This window comes from Dipteris shenzhenensis, chromosome 11, assembly GCF_047967505.1.
Source record: "Dipteris shenzhenensis isolate YYH24624 ecotype China chromosome 11, Dip_SZ_1.0, whole genome shotgun sequence".
In the NCBI taxonomy this organism is placed as follows: domain Eukaryota; kingdom Viridiplantae; phylum Streptophyta; class Polypodiopsida; order Gleicheniales; family Dipteridaceae; genus Dipteris; species Dipteris shenzhenensis.
This window is the reverse complement of record NC_141606.1, coordinates 20741848-20761197: the sequence shown is the minus strand read 5'-3', so window position 1 is coordinate 20761197 and position 19350 is coordinate 20741848.

The following is a 19350-nucleotide window of genomic DNA, read 5'->3' as shown; positions in this document are numbered from 1 at the left end:
GAAGATGCTCAATGGATGCTTGAGCGGTTCTTTCAAGATTTTCTAAACCTCATCAATTCCTATAATGAAACATGCAACAGTTGGAATCCAAGCAAGGGGGATGTTACAGAAATTGTATTTTTGATATTTATTGCTATGGATATTATTTTATTTTAGTCAAGTGTATAGAAAAGTATTCCATAGGAGTGCACTGGATGCAACAGGGGTCCTACAGGATACTTTGTGTGGTTTAGTTGGGGATTAGATGTGTTATTTGGTGCTAGCTCTCTTACTTCTAAGTTGAATCTGAAAATTAAGTTCTTTAAACTTAAGATGGATAGAGACACTATTGTAGCTCATGTTAACACTATGAGGAGTATTATGACACAATTGGCCTCAATCAACTCTCCAATCACACTGAAGATGATGCAATGGCTATGCTCTTGAAGAGTTTTGGCTCTTGAAGAGTTTTGGAATCCTTGGCCATTGAATTTGTTTATCTTAAAGGTGGTCATGAGCGGGTCTTACCTTTATGTTTAGGTAGTGTTTGCTCTCTTACAAATGGCTATGAATCTCAACCATACAAGTGCATATTGCAAGCCATAAAATCAAAGAATCCTAATCTTTTGCATCAAAATAATAATATGGTTTATATGACTTTTTCTTCACTAGTTTTGTCACCTTTCTATTGACATATCTAGGTGCTTGTTTCTTCTTCTTTGCTTTCACATATGAAGCATTGGAAGAGGAAAAAGAGCAAGGCATTCTGAAAAAGCACAACTAACTGAAAGTGTTACTGACAGTAAATCATCCTCAACACCCTCATGAGCTGAATTTTATCATCAAATGTAACAAGATTGCCAAACTGACTTGCGGAATAGTAGATCAACTTGGAGGACAAATTTCACACAACTGGAAAAGCTATTGAAGGAGACCGGGGAGGAGATGGGGATGGATATGGGGGGCAGAGCACCTCTAAATCTAGCTTCCTCTCCTGATGTGACCTCTCGTGTACATGGATTTGACAACAACATCCTGAAAGGAAATGAAGCTCATTTCCCATTGTTGAAAGACCTTTCTACTTTGCCACCTTCTGATAATGGATGTGGAAGACCTCTCGCTACAAACTCTATCACTACAACCTCTAGCAGTAGAGACCCCCAACAAACTCCAAGGCCCTCTTACGTGGGGGTGGTGCAAGAATTTAGAGGAGGGCTCTTCACCCTCTGTTCACACGTAGTATTGCTAGCCTTACCAGTAGCAAAGGTAGCCATGAAGGACCCAGAGGACCCCACAGGCCACGCTTTGTTGGACAACAAACCAGGATGGGATGCAGCAGCTTCATCCCATGGAGAACATGAACGAGGAGAACTAGAACAAAGGTCAAGCACTCTTGATACCGACAGCTCACCTAATGGGCTGTTTCAGAGCCAAAAAGAAGAGAGTCTTCCATCACCCAGCCAAAACTCTCCTCCCCACCTCCAAGTTGATGCAAACACAGTAAGAAAATCAGAGGGAGGTACTCAACCAATAGATGGCCTAGGACCCGCCTCCAAATCCACATGTATAAAGGGAGGAACCATCCAAAAAGATAGCAGAAGAGAAGCTGAAGGCCATCCACATCAGTGGACCCATGACAACCTCAACATCAGGATCAACCGCCTAAAGTTGAGGAGAGCTCACCTTTTAAAGGTAAGGTGGCAGGTTTCTTAGATGAAGATAGGCTTGAATAGTCAATTGATTGGTTAGAATATCATGCCCTGATTGGGTACTTGCCTAGCCCTAGGCCCCCTGCTACTTTCTTAGAAGGTTGGCTCAGAAATAATTGGATTAGAAAAGGCCTTGTAGTTACTAGTGTTAGATTTTTAAGAAAAGGATTCTTTTTCTTGCTTTTTAAAACTGAAGATATGGCTTGGAAGGCCCTACACCATGCTTTATGGACTATTAGGCATCAACCTCTATATCTTGAGTTTTGGTCTCAAGATTTTAACCCTGACAAACCAAGATCCACTTTTGTTCCTGTATGGGTAGAACTTCATGATCTACCTTTCTCCCTAGTCAACCAAGCTCCTAACCTATGTAGAAGCTTAGGCCAAGTTATAGATGTTGAAAAGGAGCAATTTATCAACCCCAAAGGTCACCCTTAGGTCTGTGTCAAACTAGATGTTACTGAGGAACTTCCTAAAACCCTGGTTATAGTTAACAGGAATGGAAGTGTTTTCATGGAGCATCCCCTTGTCTACAAAAACCTCCCCAATTCCTGCTTTCTGTGTGGGCTTTCAAGTCACACAATCAAAGGTTTCCCACTCAAGAGAAATGGTCCTAAGCCAGTATAGGAGCCAACCTAAACCTATTCCTCCTTCCAAACCAAAGTGGACTGTCAAAGGAAAGACAAAAAATCAGGACTTGGTGAAGTCTGTTGAAGCAAAGACAAAAAACAAAATTAGTCAAGCAGATAGAGGTGCAGAAGAAACATGTTGTATCTCTAGAAAAGGAGAGGGTAACCTTTCCTTTGGCTACAAATAATACCTTTGAAGCTCTTATTGACAAAGAAACTGAAGATTGGATTCAAGATGCCCAAATGGAGGAAGCTGAGATTAAACCTGGATGGTCCAGAGAGTTTGAAGAAGATGTAAATCAAGTGGATGCCAGTATGAGTGAGTCATAGCTAGGAGACTCTGAGCAAGAACTCCCCTTAGTCCAAAAATAGAATAATCCTCATGGGCCTCTAGTTAAACCTCAAGCCACAACTCTTAACAAAAGAAGCATCTCCCAAGTAAAAGGTCAGAGTGCCCCACCCAAAAGCCCAACCCCCAAGGCTAAAAAGGGGAAGAGCAAGAATGGTAAATAAACCATTCTCTTTTTAATGTGTGTGGATTAACTGGCCCTTGGAGGAGTCAAGAATTAGCCAAATGGCTGAGAGACAGCTCACTGTCTCCAACTTTTCTTGCTTTACAAGAAGTGAAAGTGATAAATGACACTTTGGAAAAGAGGCTAAAAAGAGTTGACAGTAAAAGAGTATGGTTCTATACAAGTCATGATGAAGCCAGGGGTGGCAATGCAATTGGTGTTTTGTCTCACTATCAAGACTATGTTATCAGATGCAAACATGACCCCAACCACAAGTGGATTGCTTTGGACTACAGAATAAAAAGCTTTTGCTTCATAGTGGTCTCAGTTTATGCTCCCACAGGCTCTTTGGAAAGAAGAATTACATGGGATTCATTGATGAACCTAGGGAGTGATTGTATCGTTTTGGGGGACTTCAATATGGTTGAGACTACTAAAGATAGATGGATGCAGAAGGGTTCAATTCTCAGGGGATCGAAGCTCTCCAAGTGGTAGACATTGGGACTCCTAGTATTTTCACTTGGAGTAACAAACAGGTAGGGGACTTAAGAAGAGAAGCCAGACTAGATAGAGTTTACTTGGCTCAATCACTGATTGATAAGCCAGTCACCTTTTCCTCTCTCACTCTTTCTAATCACAAACCAGTGTTAGCTTCTCAAGACCTGGATATTGGAAAGAAAGGTAACTGTTAGTTTAAGGCTGACCTTCCCTCTTCAAACTGTAGATAGTTTAAAAATAGATAATAAAGAGTTGGTCCTCCTCTTTTGCAGCAGCTAACTCTAAGGCACAGGGATGGAAAGATGCTATTGAAAAGGTATAGTCAATACTCAAGGAAGCCAAAAAGAACAAAGCAGCTATTAGAGCCAAAAGGATGGATAAACATAAGAAAGACATTGAGGATCTAGAACAAAGAGCTAGAAGCAATGACACCAATGCTCAACAACAGTTACTATATTCAAAAGAAAGGAAATCAAAATACAAGAACAGATCAAACTGCATAATGCCAACATTTACTTCAGAGAGTGGTGGGCAAGTAAGATAGATAGGCCAACCAAAGAGAACTTCAGGAGGATCAGAAAAAAAAGGAAACAGGAGGAAGTACCTTTGCTACAAAAAGAAGATGGAGATTTGGCGCTTTCAAAAATAGATAATATAGAGATAATAGTCAGCCATTTCAAAAACCTATTAAGCACAGTGGATTTAACAGACCATAATATTTTAGAGGTAGGACTTTAGTGTCATGCAGCCAGACAACCCTCTATTTCTAATTTAGATAGAAATCAATTGGAAGCAGAGTTATCCCTTAAAGAGCTCAAAGAGGCTATTTTTGCAATGGCTGATGGAAAAACCCCTGGAGAGGATGGACTTCCAGTTGAATTTTACAAGGTCTTTTGGGACACTATTGGCCCTTCTCTACTGGTTGTATGGAATGAGAGTATCCAAATGGGGCTGCTCCTAGAGCATTTAAATGGGGGTGTCATTAAACTTATTCCAAAGGAAGGGGACAGAATAGTGTTAAAAAAATTGGAGACCCCTAACTATGCTGAACTGCTCTTACAAGATATATGCTAAAGCAATGGCTTTGAGACTCAGGCACAAAATGGACAAGTAGATCTTGGAAGAGCAAAAAGGCTTCATCAAGAATAGACACTTGTTGGAGGCAATTATCAATCTCTGGGAAGGGTGCACACATGCTGAGGAAACCAAGCAAGAGATATGTCTTATTACAATAGATTTTGATAAGGCCTATGATAGACTCAACTGGGACTTTCTTCTGCAATCCCTCAATAGCTTGGGTTTGGGGAAGAACTTCATCTCCTATGTTGCATTTGATGTTGATGCCTTGAGGTGGCTTATTAAAGAACAAGTGGATGCAAGTGAAATCAATGGCATAGAACTCCCCTCAAGAAACCAGTTGGTCAATCAGCAATTTGCACATAACACCACCCTCACAATCAGAAACACAAATGTGGACATCCAAAGAGCAATGGAGTGCATGGACATTTTTTGCAAAGCATCTCGGTCCAAGATTAATCACACCAAAATAGGGTATGCTGTATTAATAGGGGAAAACTTAAACCTATTAGACCAGTTGGGATGCAAAAAGATACCTCATGGTCAGATATGTAGGCTGCTAGGTATCCCTATGGGTTTTAATGTCAAGATGAAGGATAGATGGGATTGGTTCCTTGAGTAATTCAAAAAGAAGATAAACAATATTAGGGGGCTGCAAGCAAACTTGACAGGGAGGAGGGTAGTCCTAAACCATTGTATTTACCCAATATCTATTTTCTCTCTCTCCTACTGGTGCCCATCCAAAACAGGACTAGAAAAATTCATAAGAATATGCAAATCCTTCCTATGGGGTGGGAATGATACCAGAAGAAGGATTGCTAAAGTCAAATGGAATTTTTGTACCAAGACAAGAAAAGAAGGAGGGCTGGGTGTAATAAATATTCAATTGGTTGCCTACAAGCTAGCTGCCACATGGACAATAAAAGCAATTACCAATCTTGATAAAGACTGGGCTAACCTTCTACTCAGGAACTTTAAGCATGTCAGGCCACTCAGAGCCCCTAAATGGAAGGACTACCCTGTTTTGATAGCTATTGGAAACCCAAAGCCTTGCTCTACCAAAGGAAGCCAACTGTGGAAATCCCTGTGGGGAGCATTTGAACAGATCAAATGTTTCATCACATTCATTGGGAAAGGAAGTTACATGACTTTGGATTCCATATGGGTATCTACTTTTTTCCCAAGCTAGCAGTTGAGTGATAATGAATTTTTGAGAGCTTGGCACTTGGTAAGAAGGGAGTCTCTTGCTGGGGTGATCTTTGGGATAGGAATAACATTAGATGGAAAATTTGGCTTGAGATAAGAAGAGAGTTCAGACTTCAAAATGTAGATCAAGATTTGATCATGGGAAGATTTCATATGTGGGAGGGGGACATTTCTTGGAAGGGAGATAGAGTACTTGACTACACCAGAGAGTTTAGGTGGGTTGGCAGCTCATCTCTCTTACCTATACCCACACCCTCTGAAGGCATAGAGGAGGTTGTTGTTAAGTTAAACAAAAGGTGGCACTATTCTGATAATAAAATGGGAACTCAAATTTGAGTTGATATGGAATAGAGAAATCCCTGAGAAAATGTCTACCCTGCTATGGCTAACTTTGCATAAGGCAGTCTGGACAAATAGTAGAAGTCTCAGCATTTTGGCAAGGGGGATGGTACATGCAAATGTTGTGTGATAAATAGAGAAGATATTTTTCACCTCTTCATTGCTTGCCCTAGAGCAAGAAAGGTATGGAAACATGTGCAAATCAAAATTGGGGAGCCTATAAACTGGAAGGCCATACTATTGGGGGATGCTCTCAAAACACCTTATGCCAAATGGTCACGTATAAGAGCCCATGCCTTATGGTTTATTTGGATTTTCAGGAATTCATGCATGCTGGCCACCATTTAGTAATTGGTATGATTGCTTTTTGCTCACTAATTGAACATTCTCTGTTGTGCCCCAGGAAAAGTTTCTCTTGGATCAGGAGTTTCATAATTACAATGATCAGATTACTCAACTGCAATCAGAATTGTCTGAACACACACTCAAGATGTAGGCAGATGTTCAAGTGCAAGGCTGGACATGTAGACTCAGCTCCTCCCTCCACTCTGCCCAGTCAAAGAAGAACCGACTAATTAGTCTACTCCAACTGGATCTTGCTCCTCATTTGTTTATTCCATGTGCACAAGTTACTACTGAAGGCTCTAGTGTTGAAAGATGGCATATAATCAAATCCTTGCTATTTTCTTCTATTTACCATGAATCTCTGCCTCCTCCTTGGGCTATCAAAGACTTAACTGGGATATATATTTTGAGACTTATCAACTTTGTAAAGTTAAGATATGGTTTTGTTTCCTCTTATTTATAGAAAGAGGTTTTTTTGTATGATGGTAGCCCTCATTAGAAGTGAACTTTTATGTCAAAGGTTTGACAACATTGTATAGATGATCAAAATATAAACAAAATTTTATTTGGCCAAAAAAAAGAAAAGCTATTGAAGGGGCTTTTTGTGCAAAAGTAAAGGTTGTATACCAAAGAAGAGCCAGCAGCACAGAGCATTGGTGAAATTGTGTGCTATAATGTCCAGGAGAAGTATGCCATTTTCGATTGGTCTTTTGCTCATTTCGCCACTCTCATCGTACCATTTGAGCTCAAAATCAGACAGCAAACTCTTTATAGCATCGCCCTACTATGGCTTGAAGAGATTGGTGAAATTGTACTTCAACAATGAGAATTTGACGAAAGTGTGCCAGGCAGAGATAGCAATTGGCTAAAAGTAGGTTAACAACATCTAATCAACACAAGGGCATATACACACATTATAGATGGTGAGCCCAACTTCATCCCATATGACCTCTTCAAATTTTTTTCCTTTTTTAATTAACTATTTGCATTTGAGGTGAGCAAGATCAGGTTAAAGTGGGCTAATAAAGTCAAATTGTTGCATGTGTGCAGAACATAGGATATGGTGGGAATGTGGTTTGTACAAGACCAAATGTACATACCTCTTCAAACCATCTAGATATTCCTTTTGTTTTCATTCCTACACCATGGCAAGAAATAGGTATGCACACCCCTAGGAGATGGTAGAAGGACAATTTTGCAAGCTCACATGGCCATCAAATCCCATTTGCCCTTTTGACCCCTCTAAAATCTTATAAATCCCACAAGACCATAAGATTCCATTTCCCCCTTTAGTTCTTTTGTAAATATTACATAAATGATTTGCTTAAATGGGCTAACGAGCTTTAATCGCCATTTGCTTAAATGGGCTAACGGGCTTAAATCGCCAGAAAAGAGTGAGTTGGTGAGCACATGATTTTTACAAGACCAAAAGTACACATGATCCCATTCATGTCTTCAACCCCTCTAAATATTCCTCCCTTTTATCATTCTTGTGCCATGGTGATCAACCTTGCCTGAAAGTGGGCTAATGGGGTCCAATAACTATATGGTGTGAACAGTCCTTGAATATGGTGAAAGAATGGTTTGTAGAAGCCCAAATTACCACTCAATCTCATTTTCCCCTTCAACATTTGTGAATTTTAGCAATTTGCATACCATTGCGTGCAATTTACTATTAATGATTGGCTTAAAGTGGGCTAATAGGGTCCCATCACTGCATCAGTGTGCATACACCTAGCAAATGGTAGGAAAATGGTCTGTACAAGACCAAATGTATGCATGATCTCATTTGGTCCTTTAATCCCTCTAAATATTCATTTATTTTGTATTCTTGCACCATGGTGAGTAATTTCCCAAGAATGTCTCCCCTTTAAGTTGGTGTGGTAGGGTCTAATCATTGCATAGGTTTGCACCCCCCCTAGGAGATAGTGGAGAATGGTATGTGTAATCTTACATGAACATTTGATTACATTGCCTATGAAAATTATATTTCTTAATAATTCACACACCATGAGGAGTGTTCCTCCATGAATGATTGACTTAAATTGTGCTTCTTATTGATTCATAGGTGTACATACATCTAGGAAATGGTAAGGACAATTTTTGCAAGCCCATATGAACACATGCTCATGTTTGCCCATTTACCCCCTATGAAAACTATTTTTTTTCATACCATGTCGAGCAATTTTCCACGAATGATTTATTTGTCCAATTTTCCCTTACAAACCTGGCCAAATTTATTTCATTGGCAATTTTCATACCATGGTAGGTAGTTGAATAATTGGGTTAAAGTAAGCTAACACTCCAATAGGTGCATGAGTGTACACACGTACGAGTTGATAGGAGAATTGTAAGTCCACATGACCATAGGATTGTGTTTGCCCCTTCAAGCCTTGTGAAACTTCTTGTTTAAAGATCATTTTTTCAGGAACAATTTGAGTACATTAGGTTCATGGGGTCACATGAGCACACAGGTGCACACACACGACACAACGATGGAAGAATGAGCTTTGCAAGATGAAGAACACCACTAGATTCCCATTTCCCCTTCAATCCTTTGTGAACTTTTCTCTTTTAATAATTTCATACCATGGCGAGCGATTTTCCATGAATGGTTGGATGATAGTGAGCTAAAGGGATCTAATCGTTCCATTTATGTGTGGACACTTGAGATGTGGTTGGAAAATATTTTTTGTACATGATAAATTTAACATGTGAATCCCATTTTACACGTGATTGGATTAAAAGTGCGATAGGTCCAATTGCCATCCAACTATTCTGGGTGTCTGTATTCCTATGAGGTGGGTGGATAATAGATTACAATTTACACGTGAATGACATTTTTCCCTTCAACCCTTCTTATATCATTGATCATCCTCTCAGCATGGTGAGCAATTTTCCACAAATGATTAGCTTAAATTGGGCTAATACTAGACACACACACAAAATCAAGTCATTGACCCCCCAAGAGCCTCCTCCCTGCTCCCTTGCTGCCCCCTCTCCGTCAGCCCCTCCCTCCCTCTCACCATCTCCCTCAGCCCCTCCCCCTCCCCCTCCCTCTCTCCTCCTCCTCTCCCTCTCAGCCCGCCCCCTCCTTGCTCCTCCTTCCGCTCCCTCTCCTCTCCCTCTCAACCCGCCCCCTCCCCTCCTCTCAGCCCGCCCCCTCTGCTCTCATCCCGCACCCTTCTACCCCCTCTCATCCTGCCCCCTCCCCTTCAACCACCCCCTTCTACCCCCTCCCTACCTCGCCTTCTACCCCCTGCTCCCTACCTTGCCTCCTTCCCCCGCTCCCTCCTCGCCTTCTACCCTGCCCCCCCTCCCCGCTCCCTACCCTTGCCTTCTACCCCGCTCCCTACCTCCCCTCTTCCCCACCCTCTACCTCGCCTTCCACCCCTCTCCCTTCCCTCTGCCTCCGCCCCCGTTCTCCACCCTCTCCCCGCTCCCTTCCCTACGTCTCACCCCCACCTCTTCCTTGCTCCCTATCCCCCCCGCCTCTCCTTGCTCTCCTCTTCCCCTTCTCTTCTACCCCGCTCCTACCCCCCGCCTCAGCCCTCTCCTCTCCAAAGCTCTCTACTCTCCTTCATGTCCCCCCCTTCCTGTCTCCCCCCTCTTTCCTTCTTCCGTAGCGATTTTTGGAGCGGACGGAGCCTCAAAAGTGTTCGAATCGACCTCCTCATCTCGATTGGTAATGGATATTCCGTCAGCCAATCCTACTCCTCCTCCACCGGCCGTGAAAACTATTACTTTTTTTGAAGATGAGTTGCAGCAGCTCAAGAAGGATGTAGAGATTGAATGCTCTACCACGTTGCTTGCATGCATCTTCGGGTCTCACCCTTCTAGATCCCAAGCTAGAGACTGGATGCTTGCGGCTCTCCCCCAGACCTCACTTCACGACTTTTAGATGTTCGTCTTCTGGGACAAGGTTTTTTCTAGGTTGTTTTTGACACTCCAGAGGCTGCGAGCACCGTGCTCAAAGCTGAGTTTTTACACTTGGGACACAGGAAGATCTTCTTTGATGCCTTTGATATTGGTTTCAAGCCAATGGAGGCAGATAAAGAAATCTTTTTGCTCTTCATCAAATTTCCCGGGCTTCCCCAGGTTTACCATCGACTTCTTTCTGTTATTGGGGAGCATTTTGGTGCGGTTGCTGAGATCCCACCCCTCCCTGGGTTGCCACTGACTGCAGCAGAGGAAACCAAGGCTGATGGGGTACCTAGAGTTAGGGTCCTCTGTAAGGATCCCAACCTCACGATGGACCATGTTATGATATAGCGATCGGATGGTTCCTTTTTTCGCTAGAGAGTAGAGATTGTAGGCAGGCAGGACCAGGTGCAGGATTTGCAGGACCATTGGACGCTTTGCCAAGGATTGCCCCAAAAAGAAGAAAAGGCCCAAGAAGCCCTCTACTACAGCTACCGCCCTACAGCCTCGATAGGGGGGTGGTTCAGGTCCAGTACTTGCTCCTCGACCTTGACAAGGGGGGGTGGTACAGGTCCAACACTTGCTCCTCGACTTCGATAGGGCAGTCCTCCTTAGGGTGGGGGTACAACTCCTACTCACTAGAGTGCTCCTCATCTATTGAGCGCTCCTTTGGTACCACCACCTTTTACCTCCGGTGCCTCACGACCTGCAGGGGCACCCGCCGCATACCAGTGGGTTCCGGTTCATGTGCAGATTCCACCTTCAGTTCACAAGGACACACTAGTGGACTCTGTTTCACCTCGGGCTGTCCCTCCAGTCTCACCTCACACAGTCCAAGACGCTTCAGCTTCGACCTCGTCCCCTGGTTGCAGCTTCTCCCCTGGAACCAGTGGGGCCAGACACTCTCCCCGAGGCAGTAGAGGTCTCTGCGGCCGTGTAGACACAGGATCGTCTAGAGCAGTCCTCACTTCCTCCCTTGGATAGGGGGAAGGGGATGGCTTACACTATTGATCCTCTTCCCTCAGAAGGGATCCTTCGCACTCCGATGTCTGGCCTGATTCACAGGAACTCATTTTCAGCTCTAGCAAATGCTTCAGATTTCCCAAAGGAGTTTGTGCCCTCTACTTTTGGTGAGGCAGTGATTGGGCTTCCTGTTGACAGGGCGTCAGGTGGCAGGGTTCTTTCCCCTGTTGATTTTTCGCAACTTGGTTCCATTCCTCGCTCCTCGAACAAGAGGTCTTCCCCTGTTGAGGGGTTTGTTTCTGCCACTAGGTCAGGTAAGATGTTCCACTTTACATCCTCCTGTCGATGAGGATTGTTAACTGGAACATACAGGGCCGAGGTGGCATTCCACATCGCCACCGCAAACAGCTAATCCGGGATCAGCTTCATCTAGGTGTTACTTGGGGTTCCATTGATATCTTATTTATTCAGGAGCACAAACTAGATTCTAGAGATTGTGCCAAGTCAAGCAAGTTTCTTTCTGGCCATACATTTTGGTCGCTTGCCTTGGGCATTAGGGGAGGCACTTCTATTTCAGTTTCACACTTAGTTCTCCCCTTAGTTGTTGGACACGGAGTCATTATCCCTTCTAGGGCTCAGTGGATTATTCTCTTCATTAGAGGGCATAAGGTTGGTTTCTTTAACCTGTATGCCTCCAACATTAGAGGGGAACGTGTCATTATGTGGAAGGATTTTCTCTCCTGGGCCCCCATTGCGGATTCATGGGTGATTGGAGGTCACTTTAACATGGTTGAGTTACCGTCAGACAAAAAAGGGAGTAGAGAAGGAGGAGTTCACTCTTTGGAGAGAGCAGCTTGGGATGCCTTCCTTTTTCACTACTGTGGCAGAGATACTTGGTTGGAATGCCTTTCTTATTCAGGCACAATCCCTCCTATTCCCTTGGTCAAATAGGAGGCAGCACATGCCTATTCATGCACGCATTGATAGATTTTATGTAGATCATTGGGCACTAGACAGAGGTGGATCAGTATGCATTGCTGCTGGGGTTTCCACTTCATACCACTTTCCTGTTGTGCTGGCTATCTCAGAGCCTCACTTGAGAGGCCGGTCTACCAGCATCAGGATTCCAGATGCCTTGTACACAGAGGAGGACCTTATAGAGGCAGCCTTGCAGATATGGGTTTCTCATGTCCAGAGTGGGCAGCCATCTCCATCACATGTAGCTGCTACCCTTTCTGGTATTAGCGACTTCTACCGGTCAGTTGCTTGTACCAGGAGACGAGATATTCTCAGACGTGAGATTGGTATTCGCCAACAGCAGTTGGCAGCTTTGCAGAGGGAAGAGTAGAAACGGCCTTCAAATGCTTGGATTCAGGAGCGCCTTGCTGTAGCAAGGGCTCATCAAATATTGCTTGATCAGAGAGCAGAGTATGCCTTTCATGCACAGGAGTCCTTTTGGATTCAGATGGGTGGCAGAGTCAATAAACACTTTTTCTCTACTCTTGGCCCTAGACATAGTAGAGAGAGTGCATCCTAGCTTATTGACTCACATGGGGTTTTATAGACAGATCCAAATGACGTCATGCGCATAGCTTCAGATTTTTATGCCGCCCTTCTTACTGTAGATCTTAACACACAGGATACAGAGGATGCTAGACAAGTTATTTGGCAGAGCATCCCTTTGTTGGTGAAATTGGATATGCATGTTTTGCTTGATGCACCTTTCACCAACACAGAGTTCAGGACTACACATTTAGCCCTTCACAAGGGCAAGTGCTCTGGTTCGGATAGCCTCACCCCTTCTTTCTTCATTGCATTTTGGGATATGATTGGAGACTACATTACATCAGCCCTGCAGAGCATTTGGGACTCGGGTGAGATGCCCGGGTCGCTTACAGAGGATCTCATACACCTTATCCCGAAAGGAGGTTGCAGAAATTTAGTGTCCCAGTGGAGGCCTATCACACTTTTGGGGGCATGCTACAAGATTCTGGCCAAAGCGACCAACCTCTGCTTGCAGTCCCTTCTCCCACATCTTATTCATGACACTTAGACCGGATTTGTGCATGGCAGAAGCATTTTTTATAACATTTTCTCCTTTTCGAAAGCTTCAGAGTGGGCCATGCACAGCGGCCAGAATCTAGCCATTCTACTCGTGGATTTTGAGAAAGCTTATGACAGAGTAGATTGGGGTTTTTTAGAGGACATCCTTCTACGTTTTGGCTTTACAAATGCTTGGATCAGAGGTGTTTCCTCTTTGTACAGATCAGCCCACAGCCAGGTACTTATTAGTGGGGTAAGGGGTGAGAGATTTCAGATTTCCAGATCAGTCCATCAGGGATGCCCCCTCGCTCCTTTTCTTTTTTTGTTCGTGGCTGAAGCTATGAGTATCTATGTTAGATCTCACGCTGACATCTTTAGAGGACATCCTTCTACGTTTTGGCTTTACAAATGCTTGGATCAGAGGTGTTTCCTCTTTGTACAGATCAGCCCATAGCCAGGTACTTATTGGTGGGGTAAGGGGTGAGAGATTTCAGATTTCCAGATCAGTCCGTCAGGGATTCCCCCTCGCTCCTTTTCTTTTTTTATTGGTGGCTGAAGCTATGAGTATCTATGTTAGATCTCAAGCTGACATCTTTGGGCTGAGACTTCCCATCAGAAGGGAAAAGAAGCTACTTGACAGTGAGTTGGTAGATGACACAGCAGTTTACTTGGATGCCACACCACAAACGCTCACTTCTTCCAGGACAGCATTGGATTTATTTTGCTTGGCGGCGGGAGGCACAAATAAACTGGCACAAATCCAATGGCTTTTGAATCAATGACGGGGACACTCCAGTTTGGGGGCTTGACATAGGATTCACTTGGGTTCAGAGGGGTGTGCCAGTCAGGTATTTCGGCTGCCAGGTTGGCTTGGATATTTCTTCTACAAAGCAACTCGCACTCGTGTTGGAGAACATTAGGAGGAAGCTCCTTTTTTGGAGCTCAGCCAAGCTGGATCTTGCCTCTAGAGTTGTGGTGGTTAACCAAGTCCTCTTGGACACGGCCTGGTTTGTTTGTTCATGCTAGTGCCATTCTAGGGATTGCATCGCTCAGCTCAGGAGACCAATCAGAAATTTTCTTTAAAGTGGGCTTGATGGCACATCAGATGTGTTAGCCAAGGTGGCTTGGGAGACCCTCATCCTCCCTACACAGGAAGGGGGTCTCAATATTACCAGATTTACAATGCATAGCTTTACTCTGCAAGATGGTGGTGCGGGGACTTATGCCAAGGCAGGAGCCATGGAAGGCATTTTTTATTAGCAACATACAGACATGCACACCTTCTGGAGGAGACTCGATGGCAGTATTAGGTAGATTTTCACCGCAGCACACCTCAGGTCTCCTTCATCCCCTCTCATAGTTGCCATACTAAAAGCATGGGCCAGTTTCAGGAGCACTCTGGATTACCCCTTCCTCTCGTGAAGAGATTGACATGCAACCGATTATGTGGAATGGTAGTATATTGGATGATCTTGGCAGACCACTTGGTGTTTCACTCTACATGCAGTGGTCCAAGTGGGAGAGGGGACCCGCCTCATCATTGGGGTCATGGAAAGCTTTCCGCAGGCTTCCAGAGAAGACCAAATCTCAGTTAACAGAACATCTCAGAGTGAGTGCAGGGAGGATCTTGCAAATTGAGGCAGCCCTTCTAGCGGATTGGGTAGACACGTGTGATATGCCACTCACTTGCTCCACTTGGACAGGTTCTTTTACGAGAGGCGGTGTTCCTCTTCAGGTTTTGGCCTTTCAAGATGCACATGAGGATGCCTAGGTTTTTGGTGTGCATGATGGTGGCACATTGTTCAGGTCACAGAGGACATCTTGCTTGAGTCTGCTTTTCAGCCTATCAGGGTTGTAGGTCTTTTGGTGCAAGGATCAGATTCAGAGTAGTTCCTTGACCCATACCCCCGACTTCTCTCCACCAGATCTTGGAGACTTTGGCTCTACGGGGGAGTTCCCATTAGGTATTTGCAGTGGGACCCTGGAGAGTGGGAGTAGATTGACGTAGGGCATCAAGAGAAGAGCATCCCCTTCTTTCGTTACATGGTCAGTAATGCCAGGAGATTCCAGCTCAATAGTAGAGGTTGGAGACCTTCCAAAGTTCCTCATTGGGAGGCATTTGATATCACTACGGATTTGTAGAGGTGCTTCTGGATGAGACTCTGGAAATCCCACAGGAATTGAAAGATACTCTTTTCTTTTGGCTTTCTATCCATGGTGGGATTGCCGTGAATCTTTGGAAATCGAGGTTCAGAGCCGACCCTACTTGCCCTCGTTACCTCTCTGCTTTGAAGACCATTCAGCATTGCTTATGGGATTGCAGACAGGCGAGGATGATTTGGATGGGGGTAGCCGGGATTTTCAGTCACTTTGCCCACTCCCCATTCTTTATGACATGGGGCTCAGTGGCTTGGCTTTCTCTTACAAGGTCTTAGGTATTCTATGAGAGACTTGACTCTTCTCGGGCCATTTCGATTCAACATCATCAGGTTGAATCCTGCTCTTTGGATGTGATACCACACCTTTCTTTTACAGCTGTACATGCCTCTGTGGATACCTCTTGGGAGATTCTAGCGAGCATAACAACCCGGCATATCTGGAGAGCCAGATGCACAGAGGCATTGGAGGGAACTCAGGTTCATCCCTCGCACACATTGGCTAATATTTGGGCAGACACCATACATACCTTGATGGCCGTATGGACGAGTATGCAGGGAGACTCCCGTGCAGCCTCAGCTAGGAGGGCTTCTTTCTTCAGGGAATGGAAGGATTCTCCTTTCTTCTCTGAGACTCTTACAGGTTGAGGTGGCACTTTCGGCCTCAGCCTTGGTTGTTTTCCACCTCATTTTGAGGGGGTTTATTTATCATCATGATTTCATGATGTATTCCGCTTTGAGCTTGCTCTTGCGGGTTTTTTCTCTTACTTAATAGAAGTCTCTTTCTTGAAAAAAAAAAAATTTTGGGCTAATGGGGTTGAACTGGCTAATGGGTGTGCACAAATTTAGGAGATAGTGGGAGGATGGTTTGTGCAAGACCACATGACCACCGTATCCCATTGGCCTTTTTAACCCATATAAAAATAAGTCTTTTGGGATTTTCACAACATGGCAAGCAGCTTTTCATGAATAATTGGATTAAAGTGGGCTAAACGGGGTGGAATCAATGCAGAGTAGCCATAGGGCCACAAGACTTGGTGAAACTAGCTGAGGGAGTTGGCACTCCTCTCTAAAGTGCAAAAAGACAAGCCTCACACACCGAAATAACTATAAGATGGCCGCAAACTCCACAAGACTTTATCCACAGATCTGAAGGATACTTATTTAAAGGCAAGGGTGACCACCAGCATGAAAAGTTTCAGTAACCTAAAGTAGATAGAATAGGAAAATGATCAACAGCAGAGCAAGGGCAACCTCCAATGAACGCTCGAGTGGATTATAATCAGCCATTTTGGCTGAGAATCAACGAAAGTTAAGGTCACACGGACCATCTAACAAGCAAACAATTAAACAAATCTAAAGAAACGTGAGAACAGCTACTTTTAGTGGCTTGCAGTACAGAATTATGTGTGGCTTTCATTGCTATCAAAGCTTTGGGAAGATATGTATGCGAAGGCTAAATGCCACAAATGATTACCACGCAGCCTTAATCACCCATGTGGTGGCTCTGTGAGCAGCTCTAGCCGCTGTCCTACCAAGATATAAAGCAATTAGCTTATAAAGCTCTAGGCTTTGTGAACCGTAACATGAACAACAGACCTTCTAAAAGCTTGGATACAGTCAAATGCACATTTACATAACCCATGCAAGTCCAGGCATGAATGAATATGGACTATCTAGGCTGCCACAAGACCATGCGACTCCTACAACTGCAGTCGGCAGGTATTTATAAGGCATCTTCAGCCTTGTCTCCTCCCTCCTAATCTCTTTGTGAGCTTCAAACCAATAGATGAAGCAAACAAACTTTCAAATGTCATAACAAAATCTAGAACACTCCAAACGGCTGGTTTTTGAGCCAGAACAACCACAAGTGGCCTAAATTTTGGATAAATTGGGTCAATGCCGCACCTATTAGCCCCCATATGAGGAGTGCAACAGGGCTTGACACTTGGGGGAATATGGGTAAGAGGACTACCATGGTGGCCAGCAAAATAGGATGCCACATGGGTAGCATTCTAGAGAAGATACAAGGCAGTCTATAGGGCAAAAAAGACTGGGCGGGTACCTGGGCTTGTACACCAGCAGGTGCAGCAAGCGCAGGAGGTCTGTCATAGTCGATATAACAACAGCAACAGTTCGTGGCTTGGAAAGGGTTGCAGACAGGTCTGGCCCCAAACCTGCAGCGGTCTAGAGCAGTGACAGCTGGTTGGCAGAACTATCAGGTCAAGACAGCAAACGTGGAGCTGATCATGAAGGACTGTAGGACAACAAACAGTGTTTGCAGGAAGTTAGCTGACAGCAGCAGTACCACAGGCTGGCTGAGCCCAATCTGTGGATCAAGTCATTGATATATGCAGAGTACTGGATGAGGTATGACCCACACAAAAGCAGATGGACCAGGGCCTTACATAGGTGAGCAGGTCAAGGATCTGCCACAGACTGGGTCCGAGGTCAGCCTGTTGGTTGGCCATGTCTGCAGGGCCTATTGGCCTATACTCCTTGCTGCAGACCAGCAACCTGTTGGAGAGCAGAGGAAAGTACTTATGTGCAGCAGAAGAGGCTCTCGCAGCAGCTATTAGTCTCTGCATAAGCATTTGCACCATCCAGGTGCACACAGAGGGGCATATCTATATCTTGTAGGAGAGCCAGATTGTGGTGCACAGGAGGATCCATTAGAAGATCAGTAGCAGACTCACCTAGGGAAGCCATTGAAGATTGATGGAGATGCGCGGTGATCTAGGAGAGTTCTACCACAATAGAGCAGCAAACAGAGTCTGAGCTTGCTTGTTACTTGTAGGTGACCAATAGATTGACAAGGTTTTGTAATTGGGCCTTTCATCTATATATGAAACTATTTGACTGTACAGCTACAGCTGTGTATAAGCACACGGAGTGAGTTGGCATTCAAAGTTTACATTGTGAGATTTCAAGACTTTCTTTATTCCGCAGCGTAAGGGTTGTCTATACCAAGCTATCCTTTTCTCTAACATGGTATTAGAGCCAAGCGTTTGACGAGCTCTGGGTGTCTTAGAGAGCAACAATAGGAGATCATGGGGGATCGACCCATGATTTCCTTGAGAAGCTGAAGATTCTCAAGGAACAACTTCACAGCAGTTGATCACAAGGTGGACAGCAAATCAGTTGGCCACGCTTCTAGACAGCAAGCTTCCAAAGAGCTATAAAGGGTTAGTGACGACTCTTACTGCTGGAAAATGGACAAGGCTGATCGCGTTGGGGAGGAATTGGCCCTGCTATTGCTTCAAGAAGAAGCCCAGATGAAGTTGCACAATGGAAGTGACGATGGCGACAATAATCTCTCATGGCCAAAAACAATTGCGACATGCCTGGACATTTTGCTAAAGACTGCAAGAAGAAAAAGGCTGACCAAGCAAAGGAGGACCAGTTAGACACCACATCTGCCAATATGGTAAGAGAGAAATTTTCCTCTTGGTGGCAACTCCATGTCCCATTGAGAGAGAGCTTGTAGACCCAGGTGTGACGGTGCCTATGAGAGACATTGGAGAGTGGAGCACAAAGTTAGACTTTGTGGAGGAGATTGGAAGGTGTTGCTCAGCCTTGGGATCTAAGGACCAGTCCAGTACCACCTGTAGAGGGGGAGCTGACTTCGAAATAGAGTTTAAAGACACAGAAGGGAGCATAAATGCAAACTTACATAAAGGCACTGAAGAATTGGGTACTTTCGGGAGGTACCAGGCTTGCTCCAATAGCAAGCAGTATGAAACTGAGTTTCCTAGGTATGTATCCTCAATATACTTCATTGGATATTTCAATAGATTGGTTTGGGATGGTTGCTTGTACAGAAATTCTCAGTTGTATAAAGAATGGAAGGAAAAATATTTCCTTATGGAGACAGAGGGGGATTCCTCATTGTGGAGGCTTTTGACACTGGCTGCCATTTGACAAGTTCAAGTTGTTGATCAGTAAATGTGATCACGAGGTTTCTCTAAGCAAA